The sequence below is a fragment of the Rhincodon typus genome, chromosome 2, assembly GCF_021869965.1.
Source record: "Rhincodon typus isolate 14 chromosome 2, sRhiTyp1.1, whole genome shotgun sequence".
Taxonomy (NCBI): Eukaryota; Metazoa; Chordata; class Chondrichthyes; order Orectolobiformes; family Rhincodontidae; genus Rhincodon; species Rhincodon typus.
In genome coordinates this window covers 129067049-129091554 of record NC_063333.1, presented here as the reverse complement: position 1 = coordinate 129091554, position 24506 = coordinate 129067049, and the positions used below count along the sequence as shown (strand labels likewise).

The 24506-nt window shown below is 42.5% G+C and overlaps 1 pseudogene; it reads right to left on the bottom strand.

Moving 5' to 3' along the window:
- The window catches only part of LOC109910932, a 496846-nt pseudogene that overhangs the window by 61228 nt on the left and 411112 nt on the right, over positions 1-24506 (bottom strand).

Genomic DNA, 24506 nt, shown 5'->3' with positions numbered 1-24506 from the left:
AATACATTAAAGCTTCACTCCCAGTGCAATGCCAGAAAGTTCACTTTGTACCCCGCACAATGCGTGCGTCAGAATATTGACTGGGACTGACTGATTGATCCTGCAGCCTGTGTCCCTTTGTTTCCAATCTCCGTTTGATGTCAATAAAGGAAATAAAAGAATCCAGATTTGATGTATGTTGTCAAAATGTAAATGCTGACCACATTTTATAGTACCAGTAAGCTTTGCAAGGGCAAAGGACTCTTCAAAATATCATGAAAGTGATAATGTTACACATTGTAGTGTCAGATAATCTTGTTATCTCTAATCAATTAACATTGTAAACCAGAAGAACACAGATAAATTAAAAGCAACTGCACTTCTCCACTACCCACTGAAAATAAGGTAACTCACCATATCCCCGTCTGGTCCTGGAAAACCATGGGGTCCAGGCCGGCCAGGACCTCCCTGCAATAATGACACATCCACTAAGCAATTAATAAGAATTATAAATACACGTTTTAAACTTAGAATGCAAAACAGACTGCCGTTTCAATGCAAATATAAATTTTATATTAAATACAAGTATGTGATTCATGGTTGGTTGTTTGAATATAACTTTAGTTTTAGTAATTAACTTTTAAGTGTTTGGTTAAAGCATCAGAATCGAGAAGGTACAGTGAGAAAACTGTGGGTGAGTTTAAGTATCTGGACAAACTGTAAATGAGGGATAATTGGTTTGGAGTTCAGTTTGAGAGAAGCTCAGAGCCCAAGCTATGTTGTCATAGAGATGGGTAGAGATTAAATACTCTTTCCAGTTTCAATTTGTCTGTCTGTTTACTGGCAGAGATTCTTAGTTGCAATTTGGACCTTGTGGTTTGCAGCTCACTGAGAGATGCCAGACAAAATAAATGACAGGAGAATAAAACTCTAAATTCATCGCTGACCGCATGATAGGTGAGTGAGGCTAATATCAATGTGAATTGTATGAGGAACAGGAGATGAAAGGTTGTCCGTTGTGGGGAGGCAATGGCCTAGTGATGTTATTTCTCGGGCTATCAATCCGACGACCCAGGCAATGTTCTGGGGACCTGGGTTTGAATCCCGCTAAGGCAAATGGTGGAATTTGAATTCAATTAAAAGAAATCTGGAATTAAGAATCCAATGATGACCATGAATCCATTGTCAGAAAAAAACCCATCCGGTTCAATCATCTCCTTTAGGGAAGGAAACTATCATCCTCATCTGGTCTGGCCTGCATGTGACTCCTGACCCACAATGTGGTTGACTTAACTGCCTTCTGAGCAATTAGGGATGGGCAATAAATGCTGGCCTAGCCAGAAACACCCTCATCCTGTGAACGAATAAAGAAGGAAAAAAAAACAACAGGGAGAATCTACAGTGTGCCTCATGTGTTTTATTACAATAGAAAGTAACCAGCAGAATACCATGAAAATGTTAGAAAAGTTATCAGAGGGTTCACTGTCGAAGGTGTGGCAATGAATGTTTCAACTCTGAGAAGAGCTACAGCTGAGGAAATCCTGTTGCATAACATTTATAGTAACAAATCATATCGCTAAGTCAATAATTTTGTCTTTGTTTAATTCTTACATCTGATAATAAAGTTTGTATGGCTAAAGAAAATGTGAAATCTTGTGCCAAATTTCTTTTGTTAAAACAAGTTATCCAAATTTCTTTATAACTGTTAAAATGGTTCCTCACTGGGTCGTAACAATTAGTATAAATTTAAAATTCTGATCCAGGGTACTTGAAAGATGTGTGAAGTGATGGGTTGAGTAGACTGGAATTGGGAAACAAAGTATAATCTAGTTCTGCTATTATGCCAACTTATTCGTATTTTTAGCTGAAAAACCAATGGTGGATGTGGATTTACTGCCTTCCCTCTACACATCAAGGGGGAAAACGGTGATGGCGGAGATGGGAAACACCTGGACAATGCCCCGAATCTTCTTTTAAAATGTCAGTGTTCCTACTACCAGTTGAAAACTGACAGATGTCATTGATGCTGACAAAACTCATGGGAAGGCCCTTCCATTTTAAAGGATCCTAATTGAGAGGAATTTAGACATTTTTCTTCAAACGTTCTATTGCTTCTATTACAAGTATGTCAGTGCTAAAAACCTAACTGCATCCAACCACAAGGATATAACTGACCCTGTCCTTTGGAACAGTGTCTCACCCTGTTCCATCAGCTACACTTAAAGCCCACTTTCAACACATTTCCAATAATGATGCGAGTTGGTTTGAATACTGAGGTCAAAACATTTACATTCGATTCATTTCGAAAAGTGGCAGTGTATTCAAATTCATATTCCATAATCCTTCAATTAGCGGGAGAAAATGGACATTGCTTCTGCTTGTTTTTACATCTTACCTTTGTCCCGTGTTTTCCTATAAAACCACGTACTCCTGTTTCTCCGGTGCAAGTGCAATGTATCTTACAACACTGCTTTTTGGCAATTGCTCCCTTGTGTTTCCAAAAAAAAAAGATTGTTTTAATGGCATTGCAAAGTTAATTCAGCCAATACAATTTTAGAAAAAGCAAATGAATCCATTCATGATAATTAATGTTTTCAAACTTCACAGAGCAACAGATTTTTTAATAGCATAAATTACCCCTACTTAATGGACCGATAGTTTTAACAGTCATTAATAAAAATAACTAAGATTGGGACTTTTTGTCTCAAATTTCATTTTTTTATTCAAATCCATAAGGGAAAGATAAAGTTGCTATAATCCGACTAGAGCATACGGACACTCTCTCAATAGAGAGAGTCAACTGGTGGTAGTTTAACTGGAGGATTACCATTGCTTCAGGCGAGGGAGGGGTTGAGAAGGTGAGTCCTTCATCTCAACCTCAGCCAGTTTTTGCGGAAACCTACAAAATATTGAACAATCATATCTTCCTTTACAAAAGGACACTTACTATCTTTTCTAGCAAAGCACTTCCCATATTGTCACTTTGCATTGACAGATGAGTTTTGTATGTAAATCCAGTTCCAAACTCAATATCAGGTATCTCATTAACATTTACAGCACCTTCCAGAGCCACCGTGATGAGTGCATGGACTCCTGGAATTATAAAATGAGAACTAATTATCACATTGCTATAGATGACTAAATGAAAATCAAGTGTTTAACAGTTGTTATTAATCAATAAAATCAGCTTCACTGCAAGAGGTATAGAATATAAATGCAAAGAAGACCTGGTGCAATTGTACAGAGCACTGATAAGACGAGGTGTGGAGTAATATGTCCAGTTTTGATCTCTTAGGGAGGAATATCCTCAACATCAGTTTCAAGAGGGTTAAGTAATTTGATTCCTGTGTGAAGGGTGGTTGTTATGCCCAGCTGAAGATGTTGAATCAGCTCCACTCTTTTTAACCTCTTCTGAGTTGATTCTGAACTTTTTTAGCACATAGGAATCATATTTTAATTGAAATATTATTAATTAGAGCATAATTAAGGAGTCAACTTACCTTGTTCCCTTGAATGAAAGATTAATTTTATTACCTTATCACCCTCAACCCCATAAATAATAAAACTGTGGCATCAAATGCACACACACACAAACACAGATTAAGCGTTTAAACAGAAAGTGGTGGAGACAGTGTGTCTCATCCAGACATGAAAGTAAAGTCCATTGCAGTTCAATTTTATAAGAGTTCTTGAGTTGTAAGAATGATCAGAATCCAAACTGCTTAGCTGTAGTTTTGTTTCTTCAGCATTGGTGAGGTTTGCAGATTTCCTTGAATTCTCAATGAATCGCTGTTGTTATAAGCTGCTTTTTCACCAGGCACTGACTTAAAGGTTGAGAGAGACAGGTGACAAGACATTTCCAGCTTCTTGTTGAGATCAGTTCATATTTCTTTTTGACCCTGCTTTGTTGCTCAAAAGCTGTTGCCTGAAATACAGTGCTTTTGTGAATTCTGGTGTCTGGCATCATTCTTTTTTCAAACTGGATGATCTGCAACTGACTTCAGAAAATCACAATTCAACCACGAGATATAGATTTGAGTTTCAATGCCTGTTAAAATGATATTAATTTTATTTCAGGCTGATCCTTGTTTACTGATGGCTTCATGAGTTTGGCTCAACCTGGTCAGGTTATCACAGTGGGCATAATAGGTCAGTATTAGTCTTTTTCAGAAGTCACTTCAGCCCATGGAGCTGGTAGGTATTAAAATCAGACAATACAAGTTAAATATTGATAGCAAAATCCAGCATCCAGTTGAGAATGTTGAATTGGTTCCAGTGTTTTCAACTCTCCTTAGGTGACTGCCACAATATATTTTGGTATTTTTGTTTAAATATTGATAGCCCATGTTTACCATTATCATAACATTATGCAATGAGGAAAGGTTGAGCAGGTTGGGCCTCTCGTTTTTGGAGGCTCAGGGAACGAAAAGTGATCTTATTAAAACATTTAAGATTCTGAAAAGCTTTTATGAGTTAGATGCTCTTAGGATGTTTCCCTTCTTGGAGGGAATCTAGAGCTAGCAGGCAAAGTTTCTAAACAAAATGTGCTCTATTTACGGTGGAGGTGAAGAGGCATTTCTTCCTTTCAGAGGGTCATGAACTTCTGGAATTCTCCACCTAAGAGAGATGTGTCAGCTAAGTCAGAGGATATTTTGCAGCTTAAAATGGGCTGATTTCTGAACTTTAAGGAAGTAAAGGCAGGAGAATAGGGTCGAGGGCAAAAAGATCTGACTAGCCATGATCTTACTGAATGGTGTTTTGAGGTTATGTATGAGCTAATGATTGTTCTTATGTTGCTTTTAGGCTCAGTTGGCACTTAATGATCAAAAACATCATAAACTAAAGTTATTTTATATAAATTTACACTGAGGAAGTAATTCCAAGATTTTAAATTTAGATTTTAAAGGCAAGTAGCATGAATAATTTAGATTTCTGTTGGCTAATTAAACTGACAGTGTAGAACTGGCGAACATAAATTGAAAATGGTCAAACCTAAAGCCAGCCTAGAGAAGCAAAGAACTTTTCTATTTTTCCTGATTAAGGTGGACTAAGAGTATAATGAGAAACAACGGGGCCCCAACTTTTCATTTGTTCCCTCTCTGAAATTAGCTAAACACAGTGCAGGAACTTAGACAGTGGCTTTCTGCTTTGTATGGCTCATTGCTACAGCCAGCAGTGCCATGGTATGTGTTAATTCTAACAAAAGTTAAGGCTGCTATGCAAAATCATTTATTAAGAAGACGATGATGGAAAAATTACTGATGCACTATTGTACAGTGCAACGCTTTCCGATCAAAGCAACCAAATAGGCAGAATCTTTGAAAGTAAATCTATGTGTAAACCTCAATTGCAATGATTAGAAATGGAGCATTTGTTTTTGAGTTTTTAATTGTTCTGATCATTACACCCATTAACCAAGAGTGCCAGTGTGTTCCAGTGCCACACAGATTGCCATGTTTATGGGTTTGTGTTTGTGGGTGTTCAAGTTGTGAATTTGCAATATAAGTTCCTAACCTGGTCACAGTGGCAAGGGCCAACAATGCATAGGCAATCTGGAGGTTTCAGGAATGTAATTTTTAGCAGCCTTTGAACCCAGCCAATACATTTACCTCTGACTCCCAGGTTTCCCTTGGCCTTGATGATGATGACTTGGTTCTGTCTCATTTAGCCCTGCTTTTTAAAGATACCCTGGGGGAGTCAGGATTGAAGTGTGGTGAATGACAGATGACAGCTTCCAGGAATAATTATTGGTGGGGCCTCAATGAGGATTGGCACCACCAAGAACCTCTAGTGCATGGCAGGACGTGATGCTGTCGGCTGTAAGGACCCATGGGGAGATTGTCTTCCTTTGATTTTGCTCAGCGGCCATAACTTTTGTTAGGTTGGACATTAATAGCATTGCTGACTGTAGCAATGAGCCATACAATGCAGAAAGCCTCTGTCTAAATTCCTTTGGAGGCAAGGAGGAAGGCAGCCTCAGAGAACAAGTAGGTGTGGCTAGGGGTAGAAGTAGATACATTCTTGTTCGGCAACAGAATCAAAATTTATCAGGTGGCAGATGCGAATGTGGAATTTGAAACATAAGCAAATTAAATATGATCTCATGAAGGGGAAAGTAGGCTTAATTGTCTGAATGAATTAATTTATCGATTAACTACTTAATTGTTGACTTCTGCTCCTATTTCATGTCGAGCCTGGCATGATGCATTCAAATGCCAAGGCCTTACTCTTCCTTCCCTCATCTGCTTCTGCATGTTACTCTTCAGATCAACATAGTTGGGAAGTGTACCATCCCTTTCTGAAAAGACATCAACTCACTTCGCCATGAAATCAACCACCAAGAGAATGCAATTGTTTCTAGCAGCCTCCCTTACAGTAAACTTCCACAAATGCAATATTGGCATCGTCTCAGAAACATTCGAAAGCTCACACTTTTCTTTCTTGTAGGAGAAAGGAGCTCAGAACATCAGATAGAAGCAGAGAACAGGGCATCGGCATATAATCATCGCCACCTTAAACATCGCAGAGGAGATGGCAATGAAGTTGGCCAGGTCTCGGAATACCTGTCCACAGGAGGAGAGTTTGGAGCATTAAACATAACACAGCAACATAGTGGCATAAAAGTTCACTCAGACTGATTTGATATCAGCAGCCACTGAAATGTGATAATCTGATGACTTAGAACAATCTTCCCTTATCAGTTCGAATTCATAAGAACAGAAGAACTAGGGGCAGGAGTTGGTCACAGTTGCTGAGCCACACATCAGTTTAACTGAAGTGCATCTTAATCTGTCATTCGTCCTTCCTGGACACCTCTGGCAGCTGAGTGAACAGTAAAAGATACCATTATAATATCAGTCTCCTCACATTCCACTTCCTCGTCCTGCATACAAACCCTTGTCCTCCAGTGCTACAGAGCATTTAACACTTTTATTTTCCTGCAGCAAGTTTGCATTGATAGCGGTGTGCTACACCATGCACAGTCTGAAAACCCATGCTGATGCATGTTGAAGAGTGCCCCCTCTCCCACTACCTGAATCTCATCTTCAGCATCCCAGTAATTTTCTCCTTTACAACTCTGGTACTCATACGGCTTCTTTCTGGGCAAGACTGGCAGGGATTATTACAGCTTTCCTCAGCCATATCTGCAGAGAGTAGATCGTGTCCCTACAGAACTATCTACTGACACTGCATAGGTGTAAATATATGTCGGAGACCTGATTAAGGCTGAATACATTGTGCCCACCCTCCAGGTATCTTGCACAGGCATGAATGCTAACCTTTCAATGATTAAAAACTGAAAGAGCTGCAGATGCTGTAAATCGGAAACAAACACAGAAATTGCTGGAAAAGTTCAGCAGGTCTGGCAGTACCTGTGGTGAGAAATCTGTATTAATGTTTCACTCAACCTGAAATATTATCTCTCATTAAGCTTTTCCAGCAATTTCTGTTTTTCTTTCAATGACTGTGCTTATTGATGGGATGAATCCTTTTTAAATGAGCAATGTAGGCATGCTAACTGGTGAAACTTTAGTGATCACTTTATGACCTGCTGGGCCTGTCATAAGTCCAAGTGTCCTCTCATTCCGACTGGTCACATCAACAGCGAAGTGTGCATGGATATCAGACTTGGCGTATATGCCATCCGTCACCTAAGAGATGCATATGTGGGCTTCAGATAGCGAGATTGGGCCAATGCCATCAGCAGGTCCTTGGAAGGAGCTAGAGGCAAAAAGTAAGACGTTACCTTGACCACTATTGGAAATGACTGCCCACCAGGTCCACCTGGAAGAAGGACTGCTTCCACAGGGTTGCAAATCTGCAAGAGCCAAGTCTCCCTGCGCTCAGGCTTGTCCAGAAGACTAATGCCTTGTGTTGAGGGAAGCACCTCCTTCGAATTAGAATCCTGTGCTCACCTCCGCTGCCCTGTGGATAGACAAGTAGTGTTTGAGGAGAAGGTTCTCCTCCTTCCATGCTTCTTCTGCTGATGGTCCTCCTATGGTGCTCCTCCTGAGGTGCTCCTCCTACTGGTGGACCTCCTGTGTTGGTTCTCCTACTGGTGGTCCTCCTGAGAAGACCCTCCTACTAGTGGTCCTCCTGAGGTGCTCTTCCTATTGCTCTCTGTTCTGCATCGGAGGTCCAAGGTAGGGGCTGCATTAGCTACTATCATGCTGCTGAGAAGGTTTACAGTGGGAAGTGCAGATCAAAGGCAAAAATACACTGAAAGCTCAAGAGTGACCTTCAAATGCTTTGAAAACCACTAGCAGAGCAGTGAAAGCATATTCTCAGATCAAGTCCTGTGACCACAAGCCTTTCACTGAGGAAAGGAAGAAGCTTTGAGAATTCAGGATTTAAAACCTTGCTTGCCTGGCAATTACTGAGCCCCATTAGCTCCTTCTGCTTTCCCACCATATATTACTGATTCAGTTCCAGGAGCCCTCGAAAATGTATGATTACAAATAAAAAGTCAAAACCCAGTAATGAAACAGCAGTTAATGAGTATTTCACATATTTAAATAGAGATCTATCTCTCCCACAGGGGTTCTCCATTCATTAAACACCAAGTCGGGTTAAAGGTAAATGTCAGTGGCTTCTGACCAACTTCTCAAACTGCTGGCACTTTCAAGCATTTTAACCTTCTGCCTACACAGAAACCCACTTACCTCGACAACTGAGAAATCCCACTAGTGTCAGGATCAATAGTTCCAAAACAAGCCGTTTTGAAAAGAAAGATATATTTACCATTTTCTCTGAGCATTTGTGATGTTTGCTTCAGTTCATATAAGGAGTCATCTAATCCATCCGTGAAGAATAAAATCATCTGCAGATCAATTATATTTAAACAAATATTATTTTGATCAGTGACAAATTCAAAGAATTAATTAAGAGACACAGAATGACAGTCTCCTTATCATGGCCGGTCTTATTCAAAATGATAACATGCATACAGCTGTTCTTGTCATTTTTTAAAATTCAGGACAACAGGTAAATACTTTAGTAATAATACACCTTATGTAAGGCTTTTGGGTCAATTCTTTGCAAAGATAATGGGAAAACTGCAAGAATAATCTGGCCTCTACACATTAGAAATGATGGGCAGAATCTAATAAGAGTTTGAAGCAGAATTGGGCGAGACATCCAATAAGGCCCATATCAACGCTAGGAAATCAAGCACCATCTTTTATGCTTTTGCTGAGCAGCATTTTTAAAAAAAAAATTCACAGGATGTGGACACCATTAATCAGGCCAACATTTATTGTCCAAAGGGCAGATAAGAGTCACTTCCACTGCTGGGGGCAGGGGCTGCATGGCGAGGTGGACTGGAAGCACATGGAGCATGGAGGCCAAAGCTGGTAAGGATGACAGTTTCCTTCCCTAAAAGACATGAATGACCCAGACAGATTTTTCCTGACAATCTCATGGTCATCATTAGACTCTTATTTCTAGATTATTATTGAATTCTAACACCACTACCTGCCATGGTGGGATTTGAGCCCAGGACCCCAGAACATTACCTGGGTCTCTGGATTAATAGTCCAGTGCTAATGTCACTAGGCCATCACCTACCCAACGTTACATTTCTCACCAGGCAGCAGCAGGTTGTCAATTTTGGGAACTATTGCTTATTAAGCATCTTATTAACTCACCTTATTAATATTCAGCTTCTTACTTGACATGGAAATTAGAGTGGGTGCCTTGCAACTTCTGCTCGTTGCTTTCTCCCAAGGTCCTCCATGTTGCTTCGGACCAAACCAGCTGTGTGCACAGATCATCTACAGATACTGGCATCCAGCATTTACCAATCCAATATCATCTTGGCATTTCTCTGTACACTAGCTGGGCACACAGGAAACACAGATGTGCAGTGGAGAGCACTCCAACAGCCAGCATTGAAAAGATGCAGCAAGGACACTTTGCATGCACAGAAAGGTACTCATCCCACTGATTGGACCAGGCTGCATCTTATTGCTGCTCATTTACTTAGTGTTCATTCACTGAGCGCCTACCTGCAGCTTAAACCATTCATGCCTTGCCTTGACTCGCTGTGCCAATTAGTGCAGTCGCACAACCAGGCAGCTTGCCTTACTGACAGCGGTCCTCAGTCAAGGGCACCTGCATTCTGCTGCATGGCAGTGTGCCACATCAATTTCAAACCCGCACCATGTGCCAGAGGCTCTCACAGCAACACTGCACATAGAGCAAGCAGGGAGCCATATCTGAAAGTCTTCAGGAAGCTGTCCTCACTGCAGTGCACAGAGGCATCCATCAGTCAGGAAGTCCTGGCAGAGTACATCTAGAGTGCCCTGACTTCAAGGCGGGGAGGGGGAGACACTGCATGACCACACCTGGCACGGTCACTTCATATGCAAGGGCTGCAGGGTTAAAGGCGGGCAGTTTCAGGCTGATGTAGATGAGTTGTGTGGGGAGTGGGGAAGAACAAAGCCTATGGGCTCTATAGAAGGTGCATTTGAACGTTTAGGACCTCACTGACAATATAAGGGCAGAGGCTGAACAGCATCACTGTCACTTTCCATTGTGCTAGAAAATGGAAGTCCGCAGTGGGGAAGCAAATGACCACACTCGAAGTGGCTGGGCTGACTCAACCTGAGGGAGGAGGCTACCAGACCCACTGACATGAGACTCTGTTAAATGAAGACCCATGTACTGCGCAGGGCCATGATCACTGAGCAAGCTAAAGCAGTGCTCACTGGTGGCTTTGCACCTCCCTGCCCTTGATGCTGGTGACCACTTCATTGATACCAACACTACTGGGCACTCAGGCCAGGGGAAGAATAAAGATGTTGTGGGACAAGGACAGATAGTGTCAACAGGACTTTGCCTTGTTCCCCTTGCTGCAGTAGGCTCTCACGACAGACAGAGACTCATGGTACACTCTGTGTGGATATGAAGTTAGGAACGATGCTAGGTCAGGTCATTTCTGAAGAATGGTCCCGAACCGAAACGTCAGCTTTCCTGCTCCTCTGATACTGCCTGGCCTGCTGTGTGCCTCCAGCTCCACACTGTGTTATATCTGTTACATTTTGAGATGCACAGAGAGACACACAACCACATTAAAGGTTAAAACAGTGCAATTTACAGCAGAGTGCCAGATAATGTTCAGTGCATGGACAGTGCATTGGCACTTGTACCACCAAAGTGCCCCCAGTAAGTTCTCTTCTTCCGTTCCCTTCCACAGTGCTTAGTGTACTTCTTGGTTCGACAGTTGGACTGGAGGGAGCCTGCCCAACAGTGGTGCCCGTTGGTCCTGGAGGTTTGGTCACGTTTGTGCCTAGATGGGCCAGACATGCGCAGGGTCTTTGTACCAGAGGCAAGTGGACCTTTCTCAGTGTGAACATTCGAGGCTAGGAGGGGGGAAGGCAGGATGCAGGTGCTGGGCCCAGCTACCTCTGGAATATGCTGACGGGAGACACCCAAGGAACATCCAGTTGAGTGCCTCCTGTGTCTGCCCTGTGTCCTTCTGAGGAAGGGTCACAAGGAGAGCTTTCCAGGATCCTCGTGCCCCTGTGGTTACAGTCCTGCAGATGAAGGGCTGGGGTGATGGAGTGCAGGTTTGTGTATGTCCACAGTAAATTGGGAGGGTCATGGCGTTTCATAGCAGTCGCCAACCTGTCAATCGAGACAACCAGACGACCACATGACTCTGCACTAAAGCAGCTTCTGGGCAACGAAGGCCATTGTATCCCACATCCCTGTCGGCCTCTCCTGTTCCTCCTTGTACAGATGGAAACAGCCCCTTATTGCCGACATTGCAGGGTCCCCTCTTGCTTGGGGCTGAGCAGGGGCCTGGTCTCTGCCAATCCGCTGAGTGCCAGGGGCATGCTTCCTCAGCCAGCTGCAGAGCTGTCCCTGTGAGGTGCTTGCTCACCAGCCTGGGCTCCCATAATTTCTAAGGCTAATGCTCTCATCCAGGTGTCGGGATCTGAGCTGGAGGAGGAGGCAGGCTTGCTGATGTTTCTCCTGAGACGTCAGGACCCTCTTTTCAATGCGGTGCTGGTGCAAATGCTGGCAGACCCTGTAACACAAAAGAAAGGAAAGTCAGAGCGGCAAATGAAGTTAGAAGTAGTGTGCAAAGAATCTAAAACGTGGCGGGGTTCCTGTGAGAGTCGAGTGGGATGAAGATGGTACTTCCTTAGTTGGTGGGACATGGATGTTGTGGCAAAACATCAGGAGCAGTCCCATTCTTCCCTGCAGATGGAAAGGATTCTCTCCCTTGTAGGGAGAGAGGAACCTAATATGAGGCAGTCCTTCAGCCATGTGGGCTCTACCTACCCAGTTATGGACTGTTTACCCCCTACAATGAAAGAAAGGCAGGAACTGAGTGAGATGAAAGTGGGTGGCACAGCTATTAGTCCTGATCTGGTGGGTGAAAGGTGCTGTTCTGAGGGAATGAGGAGGCATGCTGGGTTATTAGTGTTGGGGAGTTGGGAGTACAAGGGTCAGTGAGAAGAAACATTGCATCTGGTTATTAAACTGGTACAACGTGAGCCTTGGTGGGAGGTGGGTGCAGTAGGGGAGACACAGAGTGTGAGGTAGCAGAGAGACGAATGTGACACTTACCCAGGCACAACAGAGGAGGTCAGTAACCTTCTTATAGCATTGCTGGCTATTCTTGTAGACCACCAAGATGGCACCGACTCAAGTGACAACCTTGGACATGGCTGCCAGGGTCTGGTGGCATGGCTTCCACTACTGGTGATCTGGCAAGAGGGTTCCTCTCCTTGACATCATCCCCTCAACCAGGATATCCATGTATCTGTCGGAGAATCGTGGTACCATCTTCCCCTTCGCAGATATCTTCAGAAGATGTTCTTGAAATAAGCAGGGCAACTTTGGATTGCCAACATTCACCTGAGTGAATGGCAGCCTTTTAAAAATGATGCAGACAGAAGGGATGCCAATCATTCAGTGGATATCCAGTAGTTGGTGAATTCCAGGAATAACATGTGGTAAGATGTGGATAGAATTGGACACATGGACACAACAGGGTTGGGGAAGGCAAGTCATGATGCATGTTTGGTAAGATGTGGCAAGCAATCTCACTAGGCCCCCAAGGCCTGAATCTCTCCAAAATACAACCTACACTTAGATAAAAAAAAACGTAAGATTCAGCCCCATGTTTTGTGTCAAGGAAACCACTGGGAAACACAAATTGAGAACTCAAACCAAAATTAGTCAATATGTAACAAGGGGCAGGGCTCAGCATGATGATGTTCTATATATCATATATAATAAATATATATGCGTTATTTATTATTTGGGATGCTTTGAGGGTCGGTATGGACTTGTTGGGCCGAAGGGCCTGTTCCCACACTGTAGGGATTCTATGAATGAACCGTTGTAGCATGAAGGCCAGGAGATGAGATTGTGCCTAAAGGACCTAAATCTGGAGATTAAAAGGAAATCTGGAGAATGCCTGACCCTTTACAAATCTTTGGGCCTTCCAACTGAATGCTGGTACTGCCAGTGAGATGAAAGTAAATCACTGGCCCTTCATCCAAAATGGGACTTTAACAGAGGGTGGAAGAATATAAAATACAGTGCTGAGAGAAATGGAGACAAAACAATAACGGTTTAACTTCATATAGAGAATTTAATGCAGCAGCATGTCACTGGTAACTAACTATGAGAGCTTAAGCTATTCCTTTAATCTCACTTCATGCACATGTCTGTTGTTAATTAATTGGTGAATAGAGGTGAAGCCTTTCCATTTTTTTCCCAGATGGGAACTTCTGAAATGGAATGGAAACTTGATTGATAAAGATCCTACTCCAGAATCAGTCTTCTGAAAATCACAAGTGCCTCGATTAACCTCCCTGCTTGTGAAAATCTAGGACAGTACTTTCTTACAATGATGAAAGTAAACAGAAGATTTCATTTATTAGATAGCTTCCCCCTTACTGCATCAAATGGAGTGATTTTTCTGAAAGCCTCAATCTCTCAAACTATTCTGTTTAAATAATGAGCATATGGTAACAAAGCAGAAAAGGATATCATGGAATTAATTGGAAACAGAAATAGCCCTTCAAATTCCTTCTCACAGAATCCCCATCATGTGGGGACAGGCCATTTGGCACAACAAGTCCACACAGACCTTCTGAACAGCATCCCACCCAGATACATCCCCCTATCCTATCCCTGCATTGCCCATAGCTAACACACTTAACCCACACATCCAAGGACACTATGGATAAATTAGCATAACCAATCTGCCTAACTTGCACAACTTTGGACTGTGGGAGAAAACTGGAGCAGCTAGTGGAAACCTGCAAAGACACAGGGAGAACATGCAAACTCCACACAGACAGTTGCCCAAGGGTGGAATTGAACCTGGGTCCCTGGCACTGTGAGGCTGCAGTGCTAACCACTGACCCACCAATGCCACCCCATATATTGTACATACATGAAACAGAGTTTGCCCATTCTAAAATCATATAACAGCTGCATGGAAGTAAAGGTGAAGTAATTCAGGATGCCATCTACACAAGAAATAAAATTCATATTTCAAAGGTAAAATGGCCTGCATGAAATTTTCACTGTGTCCCAAAAAAATTAACCCCATCATTATATATTATTATATAATGTATCATTGTATACATGGGTCACTGCCATGCACATACAGATTAGTTAGCAAATATAGCAGGAACACAGCAGTAACTAGAAATTAGAAATACTTATTTGGCTTTAATGCACGTTGGGACATTCAAGATGCTGAATAAACATCAATGCTTTTTCTAATCTATTGATGGGACAGGTGAAGCTTCTGAATCACTTTTCTGTATCATGTATATTAGTGCTTTTCAACTGGTTGAAAGTTAAGAGATAATTTGCCAAATTTTCGGGAAGCAGAGCTGCTTTACTTGTGTTTCTGGAGCACAGCGTTGGTGTCTATTATTCATGAGATTATCTGCTGACACCAGATGTTCCTATCCACTTCACCCAGGCAAACTTCCACAGCTACACATGCATAAGCTTCCAATGATGGAATTCTGATAAGGGAGATCCAACACCAGACATGTGTGGAAATATACATTCATTCAGCTGAAAAACAATTGGGTGCATCATGGAGTTGTTTGTCTAATTAAATTGGTATTAGAGAAGATTGGGAAGGTGATGGCTGAGTGGTATTATTGCTGAACTGGTATTCCGGAGATCCAGGTAATGTTGTGGGGACCCGGGTTCAAATCCTGCCACAGCAGCTGGTGGAATTTAAATTCAACAAAAAAAAATCCGGAATTAAGAGTCTAATGATGACCACGAATCCATATCCGATTGTTGGGAAAAACCCATCTTGCTTCCTCATATCCTTTACGGAAGGAAATCTGTCATCCTGCTCATCCTGCTGAACGGTGCATACCTGAAACGTCGACTTTCCTGCTCCTCTGATGCTGCCTGACCTGCTGTGTTCCTCCAACTCCACACTCTACTGAATCTGTCATCCTTACCTGGTCAGGCCGACATGTGACTCCAGACCCACAGCAAGGTTGACTTTTAAGTGGTCTCTAGACTAATAGGGATGGGCAATAAATGTTGGCATAGCCAGAGATGTCTACATCCCTTGAATAAATTTTAAAAATGATTGGGAATCACTGTCACATCACGTCTGTTATCAAATTAATTGAAATAAAAACCCTTTGGCATAACAAGAATCAAATACTTCGGTAAATGCTTTAAAGAATATTGTTAAGAAAAATATCAATAGGAAACACTACCTTGATTTTTGAAGTTGATTCATTGAACTTCCTCAAAAACGATTCTAAAGTTTTCACATTTAAAATAACTTGACTGCTTGTCTTGACATCTTTCAGGCTATCTGCCAGTTTTGAAACGTTTTCGTCAAATCGGGTCTCATGGACAGCCTGCCCATTCTTGTCTTTGATATATAACCCAACTCTTATTTCCAAATGGGAAGCTGACTCACAGCTGACTGTGCTCAGAGAGGTCATTTTTTTGAAGATTTCATCCAGCTTTACTTGCAGTGTATTTTGACCAGCAAGTATGTTTTCAAACTGTCTCTGATTTGAGGTGTCAAATCCCACAGCTACATCTATGGTACAGGCTGGTGAACAAAAGAATGAACAAAATCAGAAACAGCTCTTCAAGTTCCCTGGATATTGTATGTACAAGATACACAGCAGCTGTATGGTTTCACAATGTCTGCTCAACAATATCAGGTTCAAACAAATTAGGACGGAAAAGTTGGTCTGAGCTATTGAAATGAAACACCCAAATGTGATCTGTTCTTAGAAGGTCTGAATCAGAAGTGCCAAGGACAACAAAGAACTACCCAGACATCTGAACAACTCATTATTGCCTCCAGCAAATATTCATTCCTGCAAATGTGAGGCTGAGGTCTTATTTACATTCAAGGCATCAACACTGGGCCGCTTCTGGGTGGGTAAGAATGTTTGAGATTTGAGGCAGAAGCTGGACTGGGTAATCACAGACCAGGGCCAAAGATAGTCCAATAGCAGTCCAACATTTTTTATGTGGGCTGAGCAGATTCATTCGCATTACTCTTGGTGATTCCTTTACAAAACATATGTTTTGTCATATGTTGAGAGCAGTTTAGGATAGTTAGTGTTTCGATGGATAGAAGGTGCTGAAATGGGCTTCGAAACTGTAGTTTCAGCCTACACTCGTCATGGTAATTCAATGTTACAAGTAGCCTGCCATTTGGAATAGGGAGACACTCCGGCAAACTCACAGCAGGAGTAGGCCATTTGGCCCCTCGAACCTCTTCCACCATTTGATAAACTCATGGCTGATCGGAATGTACCCTCATACTCACTTGCCTATCCTGGATACCCTTTAATGATTTTATCTAACTCAATCTTAAAGATATTCAATGTCCCAGTCTCTGGGGAACAGAATTCCAGTAATACTGAGAGAACAAAAATCCTTATCTCCATTATTAATGGAAGGCCCCTCTATTTTTAAAGCATGTCCTGTACGTAAGAACATCAGAAACAGGTGCAGGAGTAGGCCATTCAGCCCCTTGACCTGCCCTGCCACTCTACAAGATCATGGCGGATCTGTCCGAATCCTCATATTTCCTTTGTACCAGCTCAGCCTGGCGTATTTCAATAAGTTACTTCCTCTTTAAATATTTTCAGTGGTCTAGCCTCCAAAACTCTTTGAAGTGGAGAATTTAATACACTCTCTAAGGGGAGAAATTCCTATACATCTCATTTTGATAGAAATGACTCCTTATTATGTAATTATATTCCCCTAGTTCCACATTTCCCAACTAGCAGAACATTTCAACTTCTGCACTGTCAAGCCTTTTCAGAATCTTACACATATCAACAAGATTACCCCTCATTCTTCTAAACACCAATGAATAAAGGCCTAACTAGTTTAGCCCTTCTTGATAAATCAGCCCCTTCACCCCAAAGATCACTACTTAATTCATACACAGGGAATCACCCTCTAAATTTCCTTCACAGTCTTACATCTTTCCTTAAGATCAACTCTGATTTATTTAAATTCCAATGGATACAAAGGACAATCAGCCTGGCAAACAGGTGGTATCTCTTTAATGAGGTTTAACCTTATTAAAGATTTAGTTCTACACTGAGCATTTAAAGATCCTGAAAATTAGTCCCTTTCAAGGACATATCCAGTTGCATATCGAAAGTTTGGTGGAATCAGATGCCTCCATCTTTTCAGTTAGTGTGCTCCAGAAAGTAGCAGCAACACACTCATACCTCACAGCCTCATAGATACATTGTTTATTCTTTCAACCATTTATATTATCCCTCATAAGTACAACTACTCCACCTCCCCTTTTCCCCTCACTATCATTGTGAAATATGTTAAAAGTTGCTTATTCTGATTCCTAATTTTTCTGCAGCTAGGTCTCAGTAATTCCTAAGATCTCTGGTATCTCCCAACACATGACTGCCTCCAACTCCTCTGCTAATTTACAGACACTATGAGTGTTCTTGTACAGAGATCTCAACTCATTTCTAATTGGCTTTCCTCTCATTTTATGCTCAGCCATATTTGTGGGTGGCTGCATTATAACTAATCACACGGCAATCACTAAATGAATGGTCTCCCTTGCAAACACATTTCCCTTGCTATGCATTGTCCATCAGAACTAGATCCAGCACTTGTTTTTTCCATCAGTAGACTAGAAACATACTGATCAAAAACAACCTCCTGTGCCTATTTTAGAAATTCTTTGCTCTCTTTTCCATTTATTCTGATTTTGCGGAGAGTGGGGAAATGATGCTGGCGTCGTAATGTCACTGAATAGGCAATGCAATGGCCCAACCTAAGGCTTTGGGGTCATGGGTTCAAATTCCACCACCAAGTTGGAGTCCAACTTGTACACTAATGTCATGTAGATAAAAAATCAGCCCTTCCTTACCCAGTCTGGCCTACATGTGATTCCAGTCCCACAACAATGTGATTAACTCCGAACTGCCCTCTGAAATGGCTGAGCAAGCCATTCAGTTTAAAGACAAAGAGGGATGGGAAACAAAAGTTGACTTTGCCAGGGATGCCCACATCTCACGAAAGAGTAAAGAAAAAACAAAATTCTCCCCCCACACTCCTTTAATAGGTAAATGACTACTTCTCTGTTCTGCTGTTTCTCAGAGTTGTGCCATTTTGTCTTCCTTATTCACATATATCAGGGGTATTAACACTGATCAATAGGGGCATGAAAGTTTGACTTCAATTTGTTAATAAAAAGTAGTCTTGGTCGGAATTGACATTTAATTCCCCTCATGATAGTCAGAGATGATGTACATATTTAGCAATATCGTCAGAGGCAACAGCCAAATTTCTGGAAACATTTCTCACTGAGCAAAGTCTACTAACCCTGTGGAGATTCAGTGCAAAGCTCACGAACTACTCTTTTTTTTATTTGATCAAGGTTATTGAATGATGACAGATAGAATTTTCCCCTTGGAGCTCCAGCAATTTGAACCAACTCGTTTTCATCTGCTTCTCCAACACCGATGGCAAGTACATTGATGTTTTCCTTCCTCAAGTCATTGGCCGGCTCAGCCACGTTGTCTTCGGATCTCCCATCTGTGATCACCAAGAGGTTCTGAGGAATCCCCTTCAGCTTTCGGCTTCCTGCTGATGGTTCAAAGAACGTCATCACATTCCTAAGTGCCTTTCCTATTTGGGTGCCACCTTGTCTTTGGCTGATCTTGTCAATTTTTTCAAAGAGATTATTTTGGTCCCTAGTCTCATTCAGGTAAAATTCGGGCTGTGAGTCTCTGCTGAACTGAGCTGCTGCGAACTGAAATTTTGTTCGGCCCATATTCAGAGTTTCAATGACATGTTTCAAGAACTTCTTCACAGATGCAAAGTCATCTGAGTTAATGCTTTCTGATCCATCAATTAGAAAAACAACATCTGATTCAGATACTGCACAATCTGGAACAGAAGAACAAAAAACTTTAATGGCACCCATATTTTATAGGTGTAATTTTTTCATGTATTTTACAAGCTTTGGACTTGGTCAAACAATTTATGAATGTAACCCCACTCTTGAATGCTGACTGGCTTTGAAAGCAATCTGAGTTTTAAATCATCTGGCAAGCATTATTGTGATAAACTTGGGGCAAAATCTGGGTGTTAAATTCTTGAGATTTATTTTTAACCAAATTCACATTGTTAATAATTGTAATATATAACAATAACTTGCACTCATATTCTGCCATCAATGTAAAACAAATGCCCCATGACATAGTACATCTGAACAAAACTGAAGCAGCTCAAAGTGAAAATCACATTGAATCCCTACAGTGTGGAAGCCAGCCATTCAGCCCATCGAGTCCACACTGACCCTCTGGGGAGTATTCCACCCAGACCCACTCCCCAACCGTATCCCTGCAACCTTGCATTTCCCATGGCTAACCCACCTACCCTGCATTTCCCTGGACACTGGGCAATTTAACATGGCCAATCTACCTAACTTGGACATCTTTGGACTGTGGGAGGAAACCCACACAGACACGGGGAGAATGGTGCAAACTCCACACAGACACTTACTGAGGATAGAATTGAACTCAGGTCCCTGGCTCTGGCAGGCAGCATTCCAGCCACTGACTCCTTGTGCCACCCTATAGAAGATAATAAGTAGGATGGCAATAAAAAATCCTGAGCAGTACTTAAAGAGTAACAGGGGAGTTCTCCCGTGGCAGAACATAGACAGGTGGAATGGCTTATAGTTCCAGAAATGGTCCAATAAAATCGCCTGAACGCTGAGGCTGTTCTGAGGCAGAGTTTCCTCCGAATGAGAGGAGCAAGGCCTGCCTTCAGTCAATTAATTCTCCCTGAAGATTACTTTTGGGATGCTATGTTCAGTGGGGAAGTATACATGACCGATTTTGTTTTAGCAGCTGGGTGGGAAATGGGTATGAAACAGGTGGGTGAACTTATCTCCCATGCCATTCTCAAGGGCTCATGTCTCTTCAAGTTGATGGTGTAACCACGAGTCCATACTTCCCCACATACCCTGATAACCTGCCATCTCCTTGCCTGACCAAAAATCCATCTACCTGCTTCCAATGGCTTTTTCAGGCAGAGAGCTCCAAAGGCTCATGACACTCTGTGAGGAAATGATCTGTTTCTATTCTGGTTGAGGTGCTTGACTCCTTAAGAAGAAACATCCACCCTGTCAAGACCCCTCCGAACCTTGCATGTTTGAAGTTCAATTAACAAAATGAACAGATTTGTTCAGAACTACTTTTATACTTCTAAGCTGTAAGCATTCGATTGTTTAGAATCAAAGCATGCATACATCTGTGAAAAAATGCAGAAGGATGCAAATAAACAGGAAGGATCTAAAAACAAAATGCCTCAAAATTAAGAAAACATGAACTTCAAGTCAGTTTCATAAATTGAAATTAAAAGCTCATTATTTCCATGGCGTATCAGGAATGTCCAGATCATGCCCACCAGTACACCATGACATCAGATTTTATGGGAGATGCAGGAATGTAGCTAAATGACATGAGACAGGTTAGTGTATATCCTCCTTTGGTTGGATCTATGGTACCTGCCTGGTTCATGCCAACTGAAAGTTCTTGTGATGACTGGCCAATGCCAGAGTTCACGGGAGAACAGAAGTGGGAGAGAGTGGAAATGAACTATTTAACCAACATTGAAGTGTTCAGCCTTCTTCAACAACTGTAGAACCTCCAAACCTACCATGCGATCCGCTGATAATTAACTTGCTCCAAAATTAGAGATAATTACCTTAACTTTGAATGACTCACCTGGTTTGGTTTCTGTGCAAATCTTCTGAGAAATCTTTTGGGATAAATACTCCAAACCAGTAAAATTGTCAACATAAAACCAATTCTCATCTGATCCTGCAATTGTCTGTAGTTCTTCTATATTGGCTTTATCTACACCAATAGCGAGGATCTGAATATTGCTGTCTCTGATAGCTGCAGATGTAGTATTTAATCCTTGCTTAACTGTTGCTTCCCCATCAGTAATGACAATCAGGAACTGAGGAACTCCATCTTCTCTACGTCCACCATTTTCTTTTCTCAGAAGGGTTTTTGCATGTTTAAGGGCATCAACAGTGTAAGTGCTTCCACCTACACTGTTTAACTGCTCGATTTGCTTTCGCACTTCAGCTTTAGTTTGCCATTTGTCCAGTCCACATACGGTTTGGGGTGTACTTCCAAACAACACAGCTCCAATTTTAACCTTGTTTGGGCCAACATTGGTCCGATTCACCAGGCCCAACATGAACGTTCTCATGCTTTCAAACTGATACTGTTGAATGCTACCTGATCCGTCTATTACAAATAAAATGTCAGCCTGATCAGTCCTTCTGCAAGCTGAAAAAGAAGAAAGAAACATCCAGTGAATGTCTCATAATGTCTGAGAAAACAAGGTATTGAAATTCCTTGCCATCCTGTCTTAACTCTGGAGGAGATTCTGTAACCTCATAAGGACACTACTACCAGGGTGAGCATAGAACATAGAACAGTATAGCACAGTACAGGCCCTTCGGCACATGATGTTGTGCCAAACTTTTACCCTAAACCTAAGGTCCATCTAACCTCCACCCCTACCTTAGACCACCATCCATATGCCTATCTAATAGCCGCCTAAATGTCCCTAATGAGGCAGACTCCACTACCCTCTCTGGCAATGCATTCCACGCCCCACCACTCTCTGAGTAAAGAACCTGCCACTGATGTCTCCCCTATATCTACCTCCATTCACTTTAAAACTATGACCCCTCATAATAGCTACCTCCACCCTAGGAAAAAGTCTCTGGATGTCCACTTTATCTATACTTCTGATCATTTTGTACACCTCTATCAAGTCATGTCTCATCCTTCGTCGTTCTGAAGAGAAAAGCCCTAGCTCTCTCAACCTTTCCTCGTAAGACCTTCCTTCCATTCCAGGCAACATCCTGGTAAATCTCCTCTGCACCTTTTCCAACGCTTTCACATCTATCCAGGTGACTGCCAACCATGTACCCCAGGATAGGAGTTTGGGGTGCACGGGTGAACTGGGGGATTGCATGTGTGATGTTCCCACCTTGTGTCTTGTGCCATCCAGTGTAAAAGCCCATGTTGAGCTTTGCTGAAGTCCTCTGTGACAATGAGAGTTTGACTGGCTGTTAGTTGGCTGCGGGGGGGGGCATGCTAGTCCGGAGAAGCCTGCAGGTTTCCCTTCAGACCAAAGTCTTCATCTGACTAGGCAATATGTCCACTTTGGAAAAAACACTTAAGACTGGAAGTTTCAGACAACCTAGATTGTGCTGTGTATATTCTGATGTGGGGTGATGGGCAGGAATGATACCTGGTACCTGTAAGCTAAAATATAATGATAGAATTACAGAACAGAAGCAAGGTACATGCCATTACAAGATACATGCCATTTCAAAGTACATGCCATTCAACCTATTAGGCCTGTGACATTGTGTGCTACAGTACTGAACAGATACAATTTTAGGGGAAAGTTAACATGTTGGGGTTTGTTCCCCTAGAAAAGAGAAAGCTGAGGGGTGATCTGATATAGACCTTTATAATCTTCGAAGCATCGGTAAGATAAAGGAATAGAGTATGTTTCTACTTTTGTGCAGACCAAAAGGGAATATCGTTAAGATAATTCAGCAGAGAATGATTTGGAACATGGAACATGCAACCATATGAAGCAATTGAGGCGAATATTTTAGATTCATTTAAAGAGAAGCTGGATATGCACATGGGGTGAAAAGAACAGAAGGACTAGCTTTCAAGAAGTAGGGTAGAAGAAGGCTTGTGTGGAGTACAAACATCAAAACCTAGTTGGGCTGAATAGTACGTTTCAGTGCTATGATGACGTAAACTGATAATATGACCGCAACAATTCTACAAACAATACATAAAAAAGGATCGGTCACCAGGGATGGAAGCCTTCTCATTCAACACCTGCTTTACATGTGTAGTGAGAATTTCACACTACTCGAGGCTTTTCTGAAAAACGGTCCCGACCCGAAACATCAGCTTTCCTGCTCCTCTGATGCTGCATGGCCTGCTGTGTTGCTCCAGCTCCACACTGTGTTATCTCTGACTCCAGCATCAGCAATTCTTACTACCTCTTGAGGTTTTTCTTTCCAGCACAGAGGGCTGCATTTTGCTGGGAGAGTGGACTGCTCATTTCCCTAACGAAAAAGTCGAACAAAATCAAACAGCAAGGGTGAAATGGGACTCCTGCCCCTCATGCAGGAAGAAGCACTGCTCCTTGGAACTGCTGGCCAATCTCATTGCAGGCATTTCCAGTGGACTTGGTAGTACCAACAGATAGGTACTGGACAGAGATAGTAGGAACTGCAGATGCTGGAGAATCCGAGACAACAAGGTGCAGGGCTGGATGAACACAGCAGGCCAAGCAGCATCATAGGAACAGAGAGGCTGATGTTTCAGGCCTTGACCCTTCATCAGAAAAGGGGGAGGGAAAGGGGGTTCTGAAATAAATAGGGAGAGAGTGGGAGGTGGATAGAAGATGGATAGAGGAGAGGATAGGTGGAGAGGAAACAAACAGGTCAAAGAGGCGGGGATGGTGCCAGTAAAGGTGAGTGTAGGTGGGGAGTTAGGGAGGGGATAGGTCAGTCCAGGGAGGACGGACAGGTCAAGGGGGCGGGATGAGGTTAGTTGGTAGGAGATGGAGGTGCGACTTGAGGTGGGAGGAGGGGATAGGTGGGAGGAAGAACAGGTTAGGGAGGCAGGGACGAGCTGGACTGGTTTTGGAATGCGGTAGGGGGAGGGGAGATTTTGAAACTTGTGAAATTCACATTGATACCATTGGGCTGCAGGGTTCCCAAGCGGAATATGAGTTGCTGTTCCTGCAACCTTCGGGTGGCATCGTTGTGGCACTGCAGGAGGCCCAGGATGGACATGTCGTCTGAGGAATGGGAGGGGGAGTTGAAATGGTTTGCGACTGGGAGGTGCAGTTGTTTATTGCGAACCGAGCATAGGTGTTCTGCAAAGCGGTCCCCGAGCCTCCGCTTGGTTTCCCCGATGTAGAGG